Source organism: Octodon degus, unplaced genomic scaffold (assembly GCF_000260255.1).
Source record: "Octodon degus isolate 3935 unplaced genomic scaffold, OctDeg1.0 scaffold00009, whole genome shotgun sequence".
Lineage (NCBI taxonomy): Eukaryota > Metazoa > Chordata > Mammalia > Rodentia > Octodontidae > Octodon > Octodon degus.
Genome location: NW_004524585.1, coordinates 17,583,425 through 17,604,885, shown reverse-complemented (window position 1 = coordinate 17,604,885; position 21,461 = coordinate 17,583,425).

Below are 21,461 nucleotides of genomic sequence, written 5' to 3'. Positions count from 1 at the left end.
GAAGAAGAAGAAGAAGAAGAAGAAGAAGAAGAAGAAGAAGAAGAAGAAGAAGAAGAAGAAGAAGAAGAAGAAGAGCAGGAGGAGGAGGAGGAAGAAGAGGAAGAAGAAGAGGAAGAAGAGGAAGAAGAAGAAGAAGAAGAAGAAGAAGAAGAAGAAGAAGAAGAAGAAGAAGAAGAAGAAGAAGAAGAAGAAGGAGAAGAGGGAGAAGAGGGAGAAGAGGGAGAAGAGGGAGAAGAGGGAGAAGAAGAAGAAGCTCCTCTAAAGAGATGGAAAACATGACTAGACTGTCAGTACAAGTGTTCCCCTCTATTAGGGAGCCAGGGAGATTAAAGTGAATGTGTGTGTGTACAACATAAAAAGATAGGTTGTATTTCTAACTGTGGTCAGCTTGTTACACCCAGATGAATTGAACTAGCATGTTGATAGGTGTGGGAGGCACACCTGAGGATGGTTACCAGCAGCATGAAAAGCAGAACAGGAGAAGCTGTTGTACGCTGTTAGGGATGCTGTTTGGAGACACTGTTGGAGCTGTTGGAAGCCATTGGTTTCCCTGGGATGTTCTGATGGGTGACCTTGTCATGCTGGCTTTCCTGATGAACTTGGATGTTCTTGTCAGTGGAAGAGCTTGGGACCTTCATGATTGCTGAGAATGGCTTCAGCTCATTTTTGAGGAACTCGGGTCCTCATCTTGAGCATTGCTTCCTGGTTCTGGAGGGGAAGATGGTGCACTGCTCAGCCTCATAGAGTAGCATGAGACATTGGCTTTCCTGATGGGAACTTGGCTTTCCTCATGGCTGGAGGAGCTCGGGACCTCACTGCTGCAAAGGGTGGCTATGGTATCTTTAGAGAAGCTCTAGGCTTACCCTGAGCACTGCCTCCTGGATCCAGTTCATATCCCTCAGCCTGCTAGCACAGATCCTTCATCCTGTGGGCACAGACTTTCTATCTTCAGCCACGGAGCTTTGGGCCTCCCAGTGCAGATCTCTGAAGTGGGCCTGTGTGAAACACTGTCGTGGCTCTAGGCCTCCAGATTGACTTGTGGGAAGCATTGTTATGAGCTCTAGTTTTTCAACTGGACTCATGCAGGTTATTAGGATCCAGACACTCAGCTGGATTATTTGATCTTCAGTGTATGTACAGATTTCCTGTAGTCTTTGTATATGATTCTTTGGGTATTTATAAAATAATCTTATACAATGTGAAAAAAATGTAGGTTGTTCTTCCTGACAATTTTTTGTAGCTGTCTGAACATATGAAAGAGGGTCTCATAATTTCATTATGAATAGGGGCAATTTTAATCATTTGAAGTGTGGCATAGGCCAAATCAGCAGCAATACTGAGAGATTAATCAGGGAACTACCATTGTTTACCATTCATGGTTGTCTTAGAAGTTGAATCCTTGTAGAATGTTAATAGATAACAATTAGAAAGCTTTATAGAGAAAAATTGAGAGCAAGGGCAACACAACATATTATTGTCACAATCATGATGACATCCTTACATTAAATGATGTTATGAAAGTGTTATTTAAATTTCTTATCTTTTAATAGAGTGTCATCTAAGAAAAGAAAAAATAAATAAATGAAATAAAAAATAAAGTTTTCCTTTTGATATATTTCAAATTAGTTTTTTGTGAACATTGCATTGTTTTATTTTTACATTAAAATTCTTTCATCTGTAATTCATTTTTGAATGCTATAATATGGGAATACTAATTTAACTTGCTATCTTGCAGATACATGAATAACTAAATTCAAACTACTTGTCTTAAATTAAATGTCATTTTATCCCATATTAAATTTCTTATACTTTCTATTTGCCAGACTAAAGTTTCTGTTCTCTGATATATTTATCTATGCTTATAAAATTACCATATTAGTTTCAGTTGAAATGTCTCATGCTATGACCTGTTATTTTACAGCACATCTCTCCCTTTAATATTTTCTTTCATAACTTTCTTAGTTACCTTAAGGCATTTCTTATCTCATGTAAAATTCAATGTAATTCAGTTTCAAAACACATTGAGAGTATCATAAGTAATTTGTTTTACTTTGTCATATCAGGTTATTTTATTCAAATAAATCACCTTCCCTTTTTATAGATAATCTTTATATTCTATGTATGCCTATCAATAAAATTTTGTGGTATCCCTCACATAGCTCTTATTCCTTTAGTATGGATTTCCTTTTTCTTATTACATTGTTAGTCACATATTTTTTATTAATCCCATCTACAGAATCTAATTTTTAACATAGTACAGCCATATGTTTTTATATTTATCTTTTATCATTTATCATGTATTTTCATTAATTCTGTAGACTTTCACCAGAGTTCTTTGTAATTGTAAACATTTATTTTTACTTTTTAATACTTATACCAAATAATTTTGTTATGTCAAGGTTTTATGAAGAATTTACAAGATTCAGATTAGCAGTTATAATAACTATACACTTTTCTTATAACTTATCATAATTGTAATGGGTTTATCTATTAGGAAAAAAGTTTTCTTTAAATAATCTAAATTATCTTTAAATAGGTTCCTTTTATTGCAATTTAACCTAGTATTTTTTAAAATTGTCTCCTAAATTTCAACAAGTAATTTTTATAATTTATGTCTATGTTCAAGTCATTTGGTCTATTAGTAGTCATAAAGTGTCCTGCAATGATTTGTCAATATTTAAGTCTTCACACTTCACCAAAAAATATCTCATCTAAGTGCATAATTGTTTCTCCCCACTGTTGGCTTCAGTTTGTCAATATTTAACATGGTATATTTGTGTTTCTATTATGTGGGATTAGATTACTTATATTGTCAAAATTATGATTATTGGGATTGGTGCCTATTAATGAACTGCCTCATCTATGGGACATAATGTGTGACACCCACAATTCAACATAGAAGTTTCACTTGGCTCATGTTTTAGAGGCCTCGTCTCCACACCCCACATCCACACAACCAGAAGTCTGCTCCACGAGCCACCCAGGTAGACCCCAAAGCCCATCATGCTGGCATTCCACCAGAAACACGATGACAGAAAACTCTTATGAGCTTGAAGAGCTAGCAAGGCCTTTCATTGTTTCCATGGCAGGAAGCAGCTGAAACAGCATGGCAAAGGTCAACTGCTAAATGCTGAAGTTAATGTAGGAGTCCAGCTGATTGCAGTGAATTTTTCAAAGATGACTCCATGATCATCTATTCAAGGTCTTTAACCCAAAATAATAGGAGAATTTTCTTTCATTGTAGTACTCAATACTTAACCCGGGATATTTGCACTGAGCTACAAGCTAGGCTTTTTTGTTTTGTTTGCACAAAGGTCTTGCTAAATCGAAAAGGCTGGTCTCTAACTTGTGATTCTTCTCCCTCAGTATCCTTATTCTTTTTTAATTGATTTTACTAAAACTTTTTTTATACAAAGCCACTTAGTCTTCTAAAGATTCAGGTTTTTCTCAAAGAATTGAAATTCAATCTACAACTCCTTTAGTCTTTTCCTTCATTCTATTACTTTCACAAGGTTAATTTTGTCTTTGTCATTTTTTCATCAGTTTTGTACTGAAATTTTTCATTGAAAATCATCTTTATGATCAATTTATAATTGATAACATTTCATAAATATCACAAATTTTAGATTCACTGTTTTTTTCTTTTGACTCCTTAGATAATTGTTTATATTCTTTTGCCAGTTTCTTAAGACGAAGAGAGATTGTGCAATATTTTATAAACATTACTCTTAATATGGAATGTAAGAAAGGCTTTATATTATTTTGTAATTTCTTAAGTAGTGATGTAATATTTTGTATCCTCTGCTTTTTAAAGTTAACTCTATCAATTTTATTTTTCTGCCAGTTCAGCGTGTCCTGGCAATGGGGCCGGTGTGGCATGTGATTGCCGGGATGGAACCGCAGTCCCTGCTCTTGCCTAAGCAGGTGCTCTAGTCTGCTAAGCTATCTCATCGGCCCCAACTCTGTCAATTTTTATTTCATACTCAATGTGTTTCTTAATTTCTAGGTAGTTAAATTAAGTTTATTGCATTTATTGCTCATTTTAAAAAAAAAGAGCACCCTTGATTGTTTTTGTTAGTTGAGGTTCTTTTCTTTTTCTCTCTTTTTCTAATTAGAAAAATGTTTAATTAGAATAGTAAGGGATATTAATTTAAGGAGCTGGCAAAGATAAGACTGGACCTTTCCCAGCAGTGTAAAAAAAAATAAGAAAGGTCTCTAGCTGTTTAAGAATTTGATGAAGACTAGTGACTGGTTGAGCTTTTCTTAATGGTAACATACCTCGTCAATCTTCGTAAATGTTCTGTCCACAAAGACAAATAAAACCCTTATTTTCTTTTGAAGGTTGTTACTATTAAAATGAGTACATTGATCATTGCTTTCCCATTTTATCCTTCCATATTTTGTCTGATGTATTTGCCAATTTTGAAAGGAATGTTCATTTCCTTACATTCATTAATTCTAATTAAATTTTAGTTCACCGAGTTATTCTTCTTATTCTTCAAAATAAGAACTTGTTCTTCAACAAATCACAGTTACAATTTTTCAGAAACAGAATTCAATTCACTCACATTTGAGAAGACAAGAATATATTTGACTTTATATTCATTTCATTTCTTGTTACTTATTACCTCTCATTAGCTGATTTTATTCCTTATGGAATTTCTAATACTAATATATCATGCATGTCTTTCAATCTTACTATCTAGTTAAATTTTTATTTTAATTTCTTTATACTTCTTCTTTGTGCTTTGAGATATCCTTTCAATTCATCCTATAGCTGATCAGTTCAGATTTTGAAAGTGGCTGATTCACCTTCCATTGTTTTTGTTTGTTTGGTGTTGTTATTTTTGGCAGAACCAAGGATTGAACTCAGACCCTTGCACTTGCCAGGGAAGCACTTATTCTACTGAGCCATCTCCCTGGCCCCAGACCTTCAGTTTTTCTAATAATTTTTATATCAGCCTGAAAATGTAGAATTTTACTTTAAGAAAAGTCTTTTTCACTGTAAACATGTTTTCATGAGTAGTCTCAAATTTTTAGTATATTTATGTTACATAGGATTTACATTCTTTATGTGATATTGGTACTTGTACACAATATATTTTAATTCTTTTTAGTGTGGGTTTTCCTTCCCAATAATCCCCAATCCCTTGATCCCCTTCACATCTGATAGAGATTTATCTCCCTATTTCTTATCATCTAACTTTTATTTTGCTTTTTTTTTTTATAATTTGGGATTCACATATAAAAAAAGAAAAACCATATGATAATTGTGTGAATGATATTTTTGACTTAACATTATGGCTTCAAGGATCATCTGTTTTTCTAAAAGACATACAAATTTATCTTTATTTATAGCAGAGTAGTATACTCCATGTTTTTTTTCTTTTGTTTTGTTTTGGGGTTTTTTGTTTGTTTCCTTTGTAAATTCAACACTCTCTTTTCTTTTTCTTTTTTTGTATTTAGTACAAGGTCTACAGGGTCTCACTACACAGATCAGACTCATAGTGATTCTCCTGTTTTCAGTCTCCCAAGCACTGGGATTACAGACACACAACACCACACTCACTCTATTAGCTATCTCATTATGCCCCAGGGGGTGGAGACCAGCACAGCACTCCAGGGATTGTATATTCAACATTATCTTTATCCTTTTATTTATTAGTGGACATATAGACTGCTTCCAAGATTTAGCTATTATACCTTGTGCTGTTATAAACATGGGTATGCATATATCTCTGTAATATAATGTCTTTAACCCTTTTAGGGAGATAGTTAGAAAGAGAACAGCTGAGTCAAAGGGAATTTCTAGTTTTAGTTTTCTTGAAAAATCTCTGGACAGAACTTCATAGTGATTGTACTATTTTATATTGCTACCAACAAAGTAGAAGGGTTTCATTTTTCCCCACAGCCTCACAGACGCGTGTTTTTATTTGACTTCTTAATGATAGGAATAGTTTCTGAGATAAGGCAGGATTTTGATGTTGTTTTAGTTTACATTTCTCTAAAACCAGTGACACTCCTGTATTTATTGTCCATTTATACTTCTTCTCTGAAGTGTCTGTTCATTTCACTTGCCCAATTTTGATTGAGGCTTTTATTGGGTGGGGTGTCTGATTGTTTTCTCTATACATTCTATATCTTAGTTCTATATTTGATAAATAGCTGCTAAAAAGTTTCCCATTCTGTAGGTTTCCTTTTCATTATTTTGGATGTTTTATTTTCTATGCAAGCTTTTAATTGATATGATCACATCTGTTGATTCTTGATGTTATTTCCTCTGAGATCAGAATTCTATTTGGAAAGTCTTTGCTCATGCATATAATTTTAAGAATTTTAAATATTTCCAGCAGATTAAGGAAGCTGTTTTAATTTTAACATTTAGTTATTTCAACCAGTTTGATTTTAGTTTAGTATATGGTGGAAATGTAAGTCTAGATTTGACCTGCATGTGGATAGCCAATTCTGAAAGTCATTTATTAAATAAGAACCTTCTTCTGCTGTGTGTTTTTGACCCTTTGTCAAAAACCAATATTAGTATATGTGCTGCTGAAGCAAGCACCACCAAAGATGAAATAGTTCGATGTACTCCAGTTTGTTTCTGCATTCTCTGTTCTATTCCACAGATACTTGTCTATATTTGTGCTAGTACCATGCTTTTTTTATCACCATAGCTTTGTAATATAACTTCAAATATGAAATTTTGATGCTTCCTGCTTTGCTTTTGTTACTCAGGACTGTTTTTGCCATTCTAGCTCTTTTCTGAGTCCATGTGAGTTTAGGGATGAGATGTATCATGTGCCTTAATTTCCAACTCCTTTCCAGTGGTCAACACAGTAAATAAACCAATTCACTAATCATTTATACATATTAAAGTCAAATTATTAAAAGCTATGGTAAAAAAATCTTTTCTTCTCATCTGTTCCGTTTGATAAAGTTATTTCAAGACAAACTCATAGGACTGGCGAGATAGGTCAGCAGACTAAGCATCTATTTAGGCAAGCTCAGGGACTGGGGTTCAATCCCTGGCACTACATGCCATGCCATCCCCTATCCTGAGTGCACTGAGTTGGCTATGAGACCAGGCGGGGGGGCAGATGCCTGTAATCCCAGTGCTGGGAGGCTTGAAAACAGGAGGATCGCTATGAGCCTCATGTGCCTTAATTTCCAACTCCTTTCCAGTGGTCAAGGAGTGTAGCTGTGTAGTGAGACCCTGCACAAAATACAAACAAAGAAAAAAAAATACAAATTCAATTGCCTCCTTCGCTCATTCCCTCTGAAATTTTCTTCATTGCTTTTGCAACCAGTGAATTTGTCAATTGTTCTTGCATTCATGATCTCATTACAAATGATTAAGCATGAATCTCTACTTTTATTGTATTACTTATATTAACATGCACAAGAAAGTGTTAGTTGTAAATGCTGTAGACATCTCACTCCTAAAATACGGTTTTTCCTTTCTTTTGAAAAGTTCAAATTTTAGGTTTCAAAACATCTATCTTCAGTGCCACAAAAATCTCATCTCAGCAAGAAATTAGTGTTTTCTTAAATGAATGAAACCTATCAATGGTATTTCAAAGCAATAAATAATAATGTATTGTCATAAATGTTACTTGAGCTAATTTTTCTTTGATTTATAACAGGGATTTAAGTTAGACCACAAACTTAGCTTGTTAAATCTTTAATTTGTGATGGAAAAGGTTTTCCCAGAAACAATTATTTTATATTAAATTTGTCACCAGGTGTTTTTTAATAAACACATGGCTAATGTCAATCTCTTCCAAATATTTTCCTCTGGTGCCATGAAAAATAGGACTTATGTATTATTTTCCCATTCTACCAGGGTAGATTTGAGAAAATTATTTAATGTTTTGAAATTCAGTTTTCCTATAGACAAATTATATCAATCTCATAAGTACTAAATACAATAATTGATAAAAATCTTACATTGATTATTTTATGATGCTATTGTTTTGCTGTAATCACTAACCACAGTATTAGCTAAGCCAATCTTTAGTAAAGGGCAAGACCAATAGATTAAGTCAATGACTGTATTAGGATCATTCAAAGTCAGTGAAAGAAGAAAATGGATGACTAAACAAAAGAATTTAAAGCATTAGTCATGTATTATACTGACAAGACAAACCAATTTTGCTGTTGTCAAGGAATATGTAAGGATTGAATGAAATTAGGGTTATTGTTTGCATGCAATCAGATGACATAGAATTACAGATTGATCTCTACTTTCCATAATCTTTACATACATTTAAAAATGACTGGCCCTTTTTTACCTTGTTTACATTTGAAACTCACAATTAGACAATAAAGACTGAAATGTACACATATACACAAATACTGAATAGAATGTTTTATAATCTGGTTAAGTATTTTCTTCTCAAAAACACTGACATGCTCTGTCTTCCTCGATAGCTTACTTCCATAGAAATTGTTTGCAATCTCATAAAACTGAATGCATTTTCAAAACACAAATAATTGAAAATATAAATAGAATACTTTTAAAATTGTCCAGTGTATTTCTGAAATGCATAATCAGAATATTTTAAGCTCTGGAAACCTATTCAGTTCTATTTCTTAAGTATCTACTTCAAATAAACAGAGAAAATGGTTAATAGATTATAAAACAAACATATAATATGCTCTCTTCAATTTTTCTCCAGAATGATAAGATTTCAAAATTGCTTAGATAAATGATCTTCAAACAAATTTATATGCTTCTTTTGTATTATTTTTATTGAGAAACAAATAGCAATGAGACAGTTTCAAAACTAATAGGACAGTTTCAATAATTAATACATTGCATATCGCTGTCTTCATATTGGTTATTCACAGTACAAGATGTAGACATGATATCCTGTCCAAACACTATTAGCAAAAATCTTTCTTCTCATTGAATTAAGAGAAAGTAGCTGTATATCTATCCTATTTTTGTATACAGATACAAAATGGTCCTTCATTTGAATCCCCTTTTTTTGTTTAGTTTTGTCAGAGACAGGTATTCCATTGCCATTTAAAAATTGCAGGTGTGTGAATTCAGCAAAATAATACAATAGAGTCCAGTAGTCCATAATAGCATTTATCCATAAGACTGGTGGTACTGGGGATGGAACTAAGGATCCTGCATTTGCCAGGCAAGCGCTTATTCTACTGAGCTATCTCCCTGGGCCTATATACTTATTTTTGAAGATTTTCTATTTTAATATGATTATCATACAACACAAATATAAAAATATACTATACATGTGTTTTTAATGATAAATAAATATAAGCAATATTACTCTGAAATTCTGTGGGTTCTCTCTTACTGGCTTTGAAGTTCAATGGCCTAACTAAAATAAAAAGAACTAAAGCACCATCTGATATGTTCTAGAACATTTTCCTCAACTGTTTTACAATATAATGGGATAGATGGTAGCAACATCAAATATCATGGCAGAAAAAGATGGCAAGTATATCTTACCTAGATTTTGTAAGTCAAATATACAACATGGAAGTACAGTTAGTTATATGTTGACAAATATGGCAATTTATTACCTAACGGTACAAAGGTATCAACATTGTAACCATTATTTGAAGATACCTTTAAAACATTTCCCTAAGAAATATACCAATTAAATTCAAGCCAAAGCCTATTATTATTTCCTAAACCTAGGGATATGAGTGGCTGAATTTCTTTGAACTCTAATAACTTCCATACCACTTAAAGATTTTTAAAGTGAAAAGATACAGAATACACTGTACAAATCATGGCCCAGAATTTTTCATAGTATCCTAACCACTATATTTGGCTACAGTCAAGACAATTGGAATGGAAAATAAGGTTCTTTGATTTCATATTGCTTGTTTGTTTCATTCTAGCTAGCTGAAGGCTGGCCTAGATAACTAGATGTTCAGTGGTTTGCAGAATAAAGGCTAATACTCAGAAACAAAAGGGATTTAGCAATAGCTCACCATTGTCTTTAAATGAGGACTTAAGAAATACAACAAAATTCTTCGTGCTGTATTGAGACTTAGATTTTTATGGATTTGTGTTGCCTCATATACATGGATGCAATATGTATTATCATAAGACAGAGGTAGAATTTATTTACTATTCTTTCTTCAAAACGTCTACAACAGCCATTGAACACTTCTAGCTGGTAGAATCAGACAAAGCAATTCTTAGTATCATATCTTAAGTGATGCCAGCTTATTAAGATCAGAAGTGATTGCTAATTGGACAGCTAACGGAGGTCTCCTAAAGTCTTCTCAGTGTCTTGATAGAAGAAATGCTGATTAATAAGAGTGGAAATCGTTACTTACATATGTAATTTTTGAAAGAAGGAAAACCAGAAGGAGAAACAGCTCTGTTCTGTCATAGAAACAGTCTTCGCTCTCAATCAGAGGCTTACAGAAAGAGCTGCAGTCTGCAAGTGGGTGCTCCAGGAAAATTATTTCTCTAACAGATTTGACACATCTTGCAATGGATTCACACCGCCTTGGCAAGCAAATGGATTAGCTTTGATGGTGTTGCCAATAAAGCCGCAGTCTTTTGTTGCTGCGCAAACACATTTCTCTCTTTCTTTATACGGCCTCCAGCAAACTACACATGTTACTTTTGTTTGGGTAATTTACTGTCTTGGAAAAGGAAGTATGAAACTACTTTTCAGAGAAAACCATCGAAACTCCTTGGCTAGCAGCATCAGAATCATGAGCTTCAGAAATATCACCACAAAGCTTTCTCTGATCAAATGGAAATATTCAGAGAAAAAAAAAATCCACCTTATATCCAACCAGCAAAATTCCTCCAAACCCTCTTTCATAAAGCTTGATTTTTACAGGCCATCTGTTTTAAAATAGACCATATTCTTTGCTTTAAACATTGCTTTTCGTGTTACTTTTTAAATTTTATATTCCCCATTGTTTATCTACAAGATTAATAAAGTTTTCTGGAAGGAAAACATGAACATACATTAGAACATTACTGTATTCTTCAAGTTGGGTTGTTTCTTTTTGTCTGAAAGAAATTAACATTTAAAATTTATGTTCTGATGCTTAGGAATTTCTTGATGCTTAAATATTACTTTGACTAATACCACAATTTAATATATTATTTACTTATAGTGTTCATATTTCCATTTATTTATTTATTTATTTATTTATTTATTTATTTATTTATTTATTTTGGTGTTACTAGGGATTAAACTCAGGACCTTGTGCTTGCCAGGTAAGCACTTCTTCCATTGAGCTATCTCCCCAGCCCTAATGTTCACATTTTCTTTTTATTTTTTTTCTTTTTTTCCATAATTTTATTGAGAAACAAACAGCAATGAGACAGTTTCAATCAAATTGGTAGGACAGTTCCAATAATTAACACATTACATACTCTCTTCCTAGTGCTTATTTGCTGTACAAGATGCAGATGTGATATTCTATTTACAAACCTATTAGAGCAAATCCCTCTATTCATTAAGAGAATGTAACTATATATCTATCCTAACAATTTTGAATACACAGATACAAAATGGACATTAGTACCATCATTGGAATATTATAGGTGTGTTAACTCAGCAATATATTCTAAAACAGTCCAGTAGTCCATAATAGTATTGGGTTTTCCTCTTGACTGGCAGTGTCAGAAACTGTTGACTTGAGTCCCCTACAACTCAATATAACACCATGGCTTTGCTTCTTACACTTCACTTTTATACTTTTCTGCTGAATGGTTAAGACCAAGATAAAGCAAGACCTATGCAACAAAAGTTGTAGCTTTTGGGTCTGATAAGGTCAATGAAATCCCCTCAGGATTTATCCTGAGATCCTGTACCTCAGACTGTAGATCCTTTGTCAGTGTCAGCCATGTGGATGAGACACGGCCATTGCTTGGCCAATGTGCTCTCTGTGAAAGCCTGAGAGAATGTTTTCTCTCCATGTGACTCTCCTTAGGCACACTCTACATCACTGATCACTTTCCTCTTTGGACCCATAATCTCCTTGATCAGAAAATTTGGGACACTACTGAGTTACATGACGTTACAGTACAAGTTCTCATATGTCCTGAATCTTAATGCAAGGCTAGGGCCAAAATGTTGGCTTTCCTTATGGCCCTCCTTTTTCTCTAATTTTGGTCTGCAAACTTAGGTTGTTAACCCTCCAGAAGAGAAGCTTATTGTTATTACCATACAACCTAGGCTGTTAAGCTTAACCTTACTATCTGTCTGAATATCAAACATCTTAGGTATAACATGGAACAGGTATTTTTCATCAAGTATTGGTATGTTGAACTTTAAGTCCCTAAAGAATATTCCTTCATATCTTAGAATTCTTTTTTTTTTAATCTATGAAACTTTGTTGCTTCCAAAATCTGAAAAGGAGACAGTGAGTTGCAACTGATTAGCAATTGTGTTCAATTATATGCAGTAATTTTAATAGTCCTTCTTTAAAAATCATCTAATATTAAGACGACAAAATAGATTCTAAAAGAAAATTTCAATTCTTTAAGTCTAGTGTTGCTTGAAATTTAAAATAAACCAAAATTGTTTCCTTTTCACGTCCTCAATATCACCAATCCCTAGTCAAATACAAACCAAAATCATACAAGTGTCAACTGTCAGTATCAGGCATCAGCTCATACACATTAGGAAAAAACAGAAGACAGAAAGCAGAAAATAACCACATTGGGGTAGGGAGAAAATGGAACACTTGGATAAAGCAGCGGGAATGTAAAATGTTATGGCATTCATGGAATACAACCTGTGTGGCAGTTTCTTAAAAACTCAACACAATTACCACATGATCTAGCAATTCCACTCCTGGGTTCATACACAGAAAAATTGAAAACAAAGACGTGAAAGACATTTGTATAAGTGTTGATAACCAAAAATTTAAAACAGTCCACCAGCATCTAAATGGATAAACAAATTATTGTATCTTCATGCAAATGTACTACCTTGCCTTATAAAGCAATGAAAATCTGACATATGCTCCAACCTATATAAGACTTGAACCTATTATTCTAAGTTAAAGAAGCCAGGCACAAAAGGGCAAACGCTGTATGAGTCTGCTTATATGACATACGTACAGAAGTCAATTTCATAGAGACAGAAAGAACGGCTGTGGTCAGGGCTTGAGAGTGGAAGGAAGTGGAGAGTCACTCAATAGGTACAAAGTTTCCATTTGGGTAAAATACAAACCCCTCCAGCTGGATAGTGGTGACGGTAGCACAATCACATAATGGTTCCCAATGCATCTGAACTTTAAAATATGGTTAAAATGATAAAGGTTATGTTATGTTTTCCCAGCATAAAAATGATTTTATAGTCACAAAATAAATACATGTGTCTTCATAGAGACTGAGTTAAAAGCAAATATTTACATTATTTTGAAATTATTATATCTAACTGAGAAAGCTAATTTTTATGACCAAAATTATTTAAAAATTCCAATGCTCCTTTCTGAGCCTAAAAGCAACATTGAATATTTCAGACTTGAAAAGGTTACACTTCCTCCAATTCCTATGCCAGCCAAAGGATATTTAAAAGCCTCTTATAGCCAGGCATGCCAAAGACAGTTGAGGAAAGCTGATACCAAAAGCCCTGTTAGCATTTAGGAGAATTATCTCCATTAAGGATATATTTATCTTCATGTGTAGAAAAATACTGGGGGATATTACCACTGATGCCTTGAAGATCACTTCCCCAAGTTCAGAACAGAACTAAGGAGTGAAGTATTATTCCCTCCCTTTAAAAAAAAAGAAAAAAAAAACTATGCTATTTTATAAGCTTCTCTTGTGTGTGTGCATAACCTACATTTTCTAAAAGCATTTGTAAAACTCGTATTAACCACATAACTCACACACCAAGGCACCGTGTCTAGTTTATTTGCTTGTCCTAACCACTTTGGATTCGCTTCCTTCTTTTCCTTTTATACTTTGTTTATTTTTGTTTTTGCTTTGCTTTGGTTTCTTTTGCTTTGGTTGGGAAAGAAGCTAAAACACCATAATGTTAAGCTGGTCTAAAAGTGATTTCATAATAATAAATGCTGCCACTTCAAACCATATTTAAAACATATTTAAATATTCACAAGTGGCTAAGCTATTTTAAAATGACCACATGTCCCTGGATGTTTTTTGGTTGTGTTGGCAGTGGTTTTAAACCAGTTGTCATTGTTATAGGAAAGAAATTAATTGTCATTACCACTAAATATTCTTCATGTTCATTAAATAAAAAAGTAGAAACTCTATGTCTCCTTATATAGTCTTCTTAAAATGTAAACAACTATAAAACAGAACATTTATAATACGTATATTATTTCCAGAAAAAAAAGTACAATAAAAGAAATTTTGGGAAATGAATGAACAGCAAATGTCATGTGCACACTGTTCTTTCGCTTTGGGGAAATGTAAGCTTGCCTGGAATATATTTCTTTATTGTCTTACTTCCAACATTGTATATTTACATTTAAAAAGTTCTTGACTTCTTCGAGAACTCTACAGTTTCAGTGAATGTAAACAGTCACTGTTTGCACAATTCCATCTTCACCTGTACCTGGATATTATGTGATACTTGAACAGAACAAAATTTAGTTTCATATGTTCAAATAAACCAAAATGTTAGATCATTTTCTACTTATCTGGGTAATTTATTTTCAACTTTTACTTATGTTTTTCCACTATGTGGTAACTACATAAATGCACACGTTAGGTAACTGGTAACAAGCTATGATTTCCGTGGTTTCTTGGCATTTCCAAAGGATTTATAGTCTGCAACTCTACCTGTAGGCAAAATTTTATTATGTATAGGCATTACGGTCAAATGTGTAACCTGGGAGATGGCTCTTTTTCTCGGGCTCTTCTCGGTACCTGCGATGTCAAGCACTCTCTTTAGAGAACTAGACTCACCATGTATTGCATTTGACCCTTGGGAGCCATTTCTGAGACTTGAATGCTGCTAATGTTTCACCATATTAGTAACTTGAATCCAATCCATGGATTATTACCTCAACAGACGCCGGGTCTTTCTAAGCATAAATTATCTAAATGTTTACTTGGAAGAAAAAAAATAAATTGTTTTAAAGGTCATCTTGCAGGATGCGTGGTCCTTGCTTCAGTCAATTTTCACTATCATGTGGAATGTACTCATTGGATTTTTCTTCTGCTTTTCACCTCATTGGATATCCAGGCTGTCCATGGATCCATTGTTATTTTACTCTGATTCCCACAATTTTAATAGGATTTAAGGGGAAAAAGGAGGATATGAAATAATTTTAAATAAGAGCTCATATCAGTAACAGTTTAGGCAAAAGAGAAATGATACATTCAAACAAGGTTATTGAGGGCAGTGATTTACAAACACACAGTAAGCACTTGTACTGAGAGACGGTTGAGCACATGCTGCATAGCAAGAGTAAAAGCAGCCACCTTCACTGAGGCAAGCAGAGACACTCCAGAACTGAGAAATTCAGGGGAGACACAGCTTCTAGCAGAAGAACCAGAAGCATCCCAACAAAGAGGAGGAAGAGGAGCACACATGTCATGACTTCATTCACTTTAATTCTTCCAAGCCTTGGTGACTTAGACAAACACGACACCAAGAAGTGTTTGTATAATGTGGAGGGGTCAGCCTCCTTGGGTACAGAGAAAATAAAAAGGAGTGATCATGAAAAGCATAGAGCACCACGAGGGGCAAACAAAGCTGGAGTCACTATACTTCTAACTAGTTTTAAGAATATCTTTAGTAGGGGCCGGGTAGATGGCTAAGTAGAATAAGTGCTTGCCTGGCCAGTGCAAAGGCCTGAGTTCAATCCCCGTTTCTGCCAATAATAATAATAATAATAATAATAATAATATCTTTATTAACTAATATATTTATGAGTATGGCTGTGTTTACTGGGCATCCATAAATGCAGACAGAAAAACTAAAACAGAAACAATTTATGGACATGTATAACAATAAATGCTTGTACAATACTTGGTATGTCCCTCATTTGAAGCGATAGATAGATAGATTGATAGATAGATAGACAGATAGATAGACAGACAGATAGGTAGATCATAGATAAATATGTCAACACATTTATCTTCTACAGTAGGTAGAAGTAGGTACTATTACAATTCCCATTTTCTAGATGATGAAAATTAAGAACAGAGAATTTAAGTAACTTCTTCAAACAGGCAGCTACAGGAAGATAAGGATTTGCCACATGCTGAGACCTATCTCTAGCATTTAATTACGAATGAATGCTCCATCTTTAATTCCTAACGTAGGCTCCTCAACCAACATGCCTTACTTGCCTAGACTGACAGAATGGGAGCATGAGACTCCCATCGAGACCCTTCGATGCAATGGAATGGGTGCACAGGAGCATCCCTTGTATTGTCTCTCCCTATCCAAGTCTTCTGCAAGAAACAGCTTGGCGAGGATGTTAGATTCTCCTCTGTCAGTTAATACCTTGAGTGCAACTTTCCCAAGCTATGAGGTTTGCCTGAGATATGTCCTTTAACGTAGCTCATCTAACTTTCTTGGTCTTTACCTTTTCCAGTCAATCTGAGGGCAGCTGATTTAACTTGAGAACTGAGTCTCCCTAGATATTTGCCTGCAGCTGGATGCACCTTACTTGGGAAGCAGTTACTCCCAAGGAGCCAAATGAATAACAGGTGCATTGCTCTGCCCAGAAGAAATACAGAATCAATAAACGGTCCCCACAATATAAAAAGGATGAGACTTGTTTCCTACGTTCTAAAAACAAAAAATAAACTTCCTTTTCAAACACATGGAGTCTATAGCTTTGATTTCAGCCAAAAGGAAAAGATTGGAAAATATAATAAACTTCTCAATCAACTCATGAAGGATCTGCAAAGCAAATTTTATATAAAAAGTAAATTTTATATAAGAAGAATGTATAGATTTATAGCTCCATAATATAAGTTAAACCAAAGGAATAAAATATTCTTCAATTGCTTTGTCCAGGTTGGTCTCATTCTGTCCCTTAATTTTGTGTGGTATGTTTTGTTTTGCCTTTAATATGTTCTCTTGGGAGTTTAACAGTGGGTGGTAACTTGGTTTTATTCTGTATACAGTGTTATTGGGCATTATTAAATGTCTTATTATTTTCACATGGAGTAGTAAAAAAGTCTTTTAAAATTAAACCAAATATAGGGCAGAATTGAAGATAATGATTCAATTTTTGAGAGAAATTCCTGCTGAAATAAATTATGTGTGGATTGTAATCCCTCTTGGACATGATACAAAGTAATCATAGTGTAACTAGGTTGGTTATATGCTAAATCAATTGAGATAATTGTTGGGGAAGGCAACCCAATGATATTAGAATTATACATCTTTGTGATTAATACTTCAAAACACTCTACCTAATACAGTTTCTTTTCCTGTTGTGACTATTGAAAAATTGTAGCTATATTCCTAAATTTGCCCCAAAGAGAACTTTACCAATATACAATCAAACTTTTAAATACCATCCTGTTCTAGTTGAAACTATGTATTCTCTTCCATTGTAGCCTGTCATTAGAGGTACTTACTGAAAGCAATTGACAATACAATAATAAGAAAACCATTTCCTATAGGGTTTCTACAAATGCACATTGAAAATCAATTTCCAAAGTCACAGGAGAGGAAATGAAGCCCTAGCTGAGAAATTGTCCTGCTGGTACTTTGCCTCATACTTACAAGAGTTGTGTAAATATTAAAAGGATAAACTCATATTATAAACAATCGACTCATCAAACAAATGTGACATATTCACCCCAAGGTAATAAGGAAATCAATTTAGATCCTTTTGAGGGGAAATTAAAAACAGAATTACATAATAAAACATTTGGTAGAAATGTTTTTAAGACATTGAAGTTGAAAGTGGCAATGACAGTGGTTGAGAGGACAGAAAAAAAATGAAGTAAGAAATAATTATGTTCTTTATTTTAATGCTGCAGGGTATAGTTTTTAACCTATAATTTCTTAATTTGTGCCCCCACCCACATAACATTCAGCCTTGAGGATAACTGCAAAGGCCCAGGTATTGATTCACCTTTAAAAGAAAGGATGCTGTTCTTCCTCGCATTTGGCCAAAAAGAGAATGAAAATTATTGTAAATGTATTCTATTCTGCTCTAACATTTTTTAATTAAGCCACTTTTCCTTTTATGGTTACAGTACTTAGATTAATCAAGCTTGAAACATCTGCAGCAAAGAATCTATGGGTTCTTTATTCTAGCATAGAAAAATATGCCTCCAAAAATAGAAGACTATGTAACATGCTTTCTTACGAAAAAGCCTTTGTAATTACTCCCAATAGTTAAACATTTCTTTCAACCTTTTTACTCTGTTAATCTGGATGTCATATTCCTACCTTTAATAATAATTTCAGTTACTCATTTGCAAGTGCACCTCCTCAGATTCAGATAATTCTTCATTGCTATTTGACTTATTACCGTCTGCTTCTTCCGCTAAAGATAGACCATGTTTAATGACAATATTATGTAAAATACCACCCGGCAGGAGTTGCTTGCCTACATTATGAGGGCATCTATATACTTTTTCACTAGATTCTTACAGACATCAGAACCTAAATTTTAGGATGATATACAGTTACCTCAAGAATCAATCCAGTAAAAAATACACTCCTTATTATTAATTCAATGGCAGAGTCCTCCAAGTGGAACTTAAAAGAGGCAGCAAACCAGAAAGAAAATAATCTCAAAGTCTGTAATTGTATTTCAGAAAAAAAAAATTAAATCATAAACAGACAGGGTTTTTGAGAATTACTCAAAAGCCAAATTCTACCAATTTATAAAAAGCCTTGTATTTCTGAAGCAGATTGTCTTAAGATGAATGAATCATGACACGATCCTGGGTACTTAGCTAGGACATCTGTTATGTGGGAAATTGCATCGCACGCCACATGCATAATGAAGGAGAGTGCTCCTCCTGTGGAGATGTGCAAGTCGAGGCAGGGAGACTCGGGCCAGATGGAAGAGCTGAGTTGCTGGAGACTGCCTGTGACATACAGGTGGTGCTAGGTGTCTCTTAAAAAATATATTACCCCCATGAAGTCTCCAGGGAAATGTGTTTAAGGCTTCTCAATATTTCACAGATGACAAACCAATGCCTCTTGTGAGACCTCTGCTGTTGCCCTAAAAAATTAATATCAAAATGTAGACCATCCTGGCTGGAAAGATATCTCAGTGGTGTAAATGCCTGCCTGGCAAGTGCAAGAACCTGGGTTGAATCCCCAGTACAACATACCTTGCAGGCCCTGGAACCCCTGGGAAGCTGTGCAGGCCACTGAAGCCAGCATGGTGGAGCATGCCTGTAGTCCCAGCACTGGGGAGGCTGAGACAGGAGGATTACTATGAGTCCCAGCTGCATAGCAAAACCCTGTAAAAATAAATAAATACATAAATATGTAAAAAAAATACTTAAAAATAGACCACCCTTATTACCTGGTTAACATATTAACATATATTCTTCACAGTAATTTCTATAGAAAATACTTCAAAGATTAGCATATCACAACACACATGCACCACATGTAAGAGCAAATTAGGTAAAATATCAAACTACTTTGAAGATATAAGAGGGACTTTATAACTTCTAAATGAGCTAATAAATATTTCCCAATTAATTAGATAACTACTGAGAAATTTAATAAATCTGGACAATAAATAACTCTCCACATTCTACAATTCAACAAATTGTTAATAATTTTTAATAATCATAAAAATATAATCTTTAAACTTACCTTAAATGTGTAGCAAGCCTTATTTTCACATATGTGTGTACTTACTATATATGTGCCTTTGTGTCCTATATTCATGAATACATATGTGTGCACCTTGAAATTTACATTTAGCTTACTTATTAATCTCTAAACTGACTCATGGTTCAGGTCTGCTACTGTTAAAAGCCATCCAAAAACTCTGATCTTCAGAGAGCGAGGTGAAAGCAAGTTGTATTGGAAAGTCCTTATCTTTACAATGCACATCTCCTACTCTAAATTGTCCTCGAGGGACAATTTGCTGTCAGTCATACAGTCATTCCCATTCCCAAATATTAATTCTGCTAACTCAGTGGTCAGATGAAAAAAATTTAAACACTTCAATGTATCCCAGGAGTTTGAGAAGTCTAAGAGACCTAGAGATCACTTAGTGGGAATTTTGAGTATCATTTTTCTTTTCAACTACCCTGCAGTGGGCAACTTATTTAATGCTTCAATTTTCTTTCTGTTGCCGTCACTGCGGTGTGTTACTTGGCAGTTTGCCAGTCTTGCTGATAGATTCTCTGCGGATTCACAGTACTGAACACGCTTTACACCCTCCAAACCTTAGATCCGCAGCACCTGCTCAGGTGTGAGTGGAGGAGGGGTTGCCCCTGCCTGTTCTCCAAATCGCCACTTACACAATGCAGGTGCTATGCGGGATTTTAGTTTCTCAGATAGGATGAAGGGAAGTGCTTTGAAGACTGGGCGACTCTGAAAATCCCCTAAGACCCAAAATTAATGACATCCTATTGTATGGAATTTAGGCAAAGGCCTTTGAATCTAAAGATTAAAATTTCTTTCTTTCTCTAAAGTCAGAAAAGAAGAATTGGACTGAATTTATGAGCCAAAACAAAGATACCTTCATTTCATGGGATTATGGATTTAAAACATGTTTTGAGGAAAGAATGTATATTCTAACCAAATGTAGAGAATAGATACGTTTATAAGATGATAATTATGAGATCCACCAACTAAACAGAGCCACCATAAATACATTGCTGTACACTCTCTTGTAACTGCTTGGTGCTGCTGCCCAAAGATATAGTCACACTATTCATTGGAGTTTGTGTATTTCCTATTATTATGTAATAGTCACATCCCTATTATATTTTTTCCCTTTAAGCAATGCTAACTATATTCTCCATAGCAATCTAACACATAAGCAGGCCTACTACCTTACTACTATTTAGAATAAAAGTTTTGATGTCTTAAATATTACATGTATTAATAGTCTTAATGATCAAACTTTTATAGATATTTTCTGCATAAAAGGAATGATAATAAACATAGATAAAAATTAATAAAATCCATAATTAGGCTGTCACTACAGAGTTCCCAAAATTGCAACTAAAACTGTACAAAAATGTTCATCCTATTTCATCTTCTGAAAATAATAGGATTTTCTTGGTAATGTTTTAAGTATTCTTTTGGGTTGATAGCTTAATGTGATGTATCATTTTAGGTTTCATTTATTTTGTTATTAGTACAGTTCAGCACTATTATTCCAAGTTTTCATGCTTTGGGCCATTCCTTAAATTATAATGACATTTTACTTATTTTTAATATTTGTTGTATATAATATTAGCTTTGCTTTTCTACATTTTCTAGGCTTTTCTAAAATAAATGTTTAAGTAATTTATTTTAGCAAAATACTCACTTTTTACTAAGTTTTATTCTCTCTCTCTCTCTCTCTCT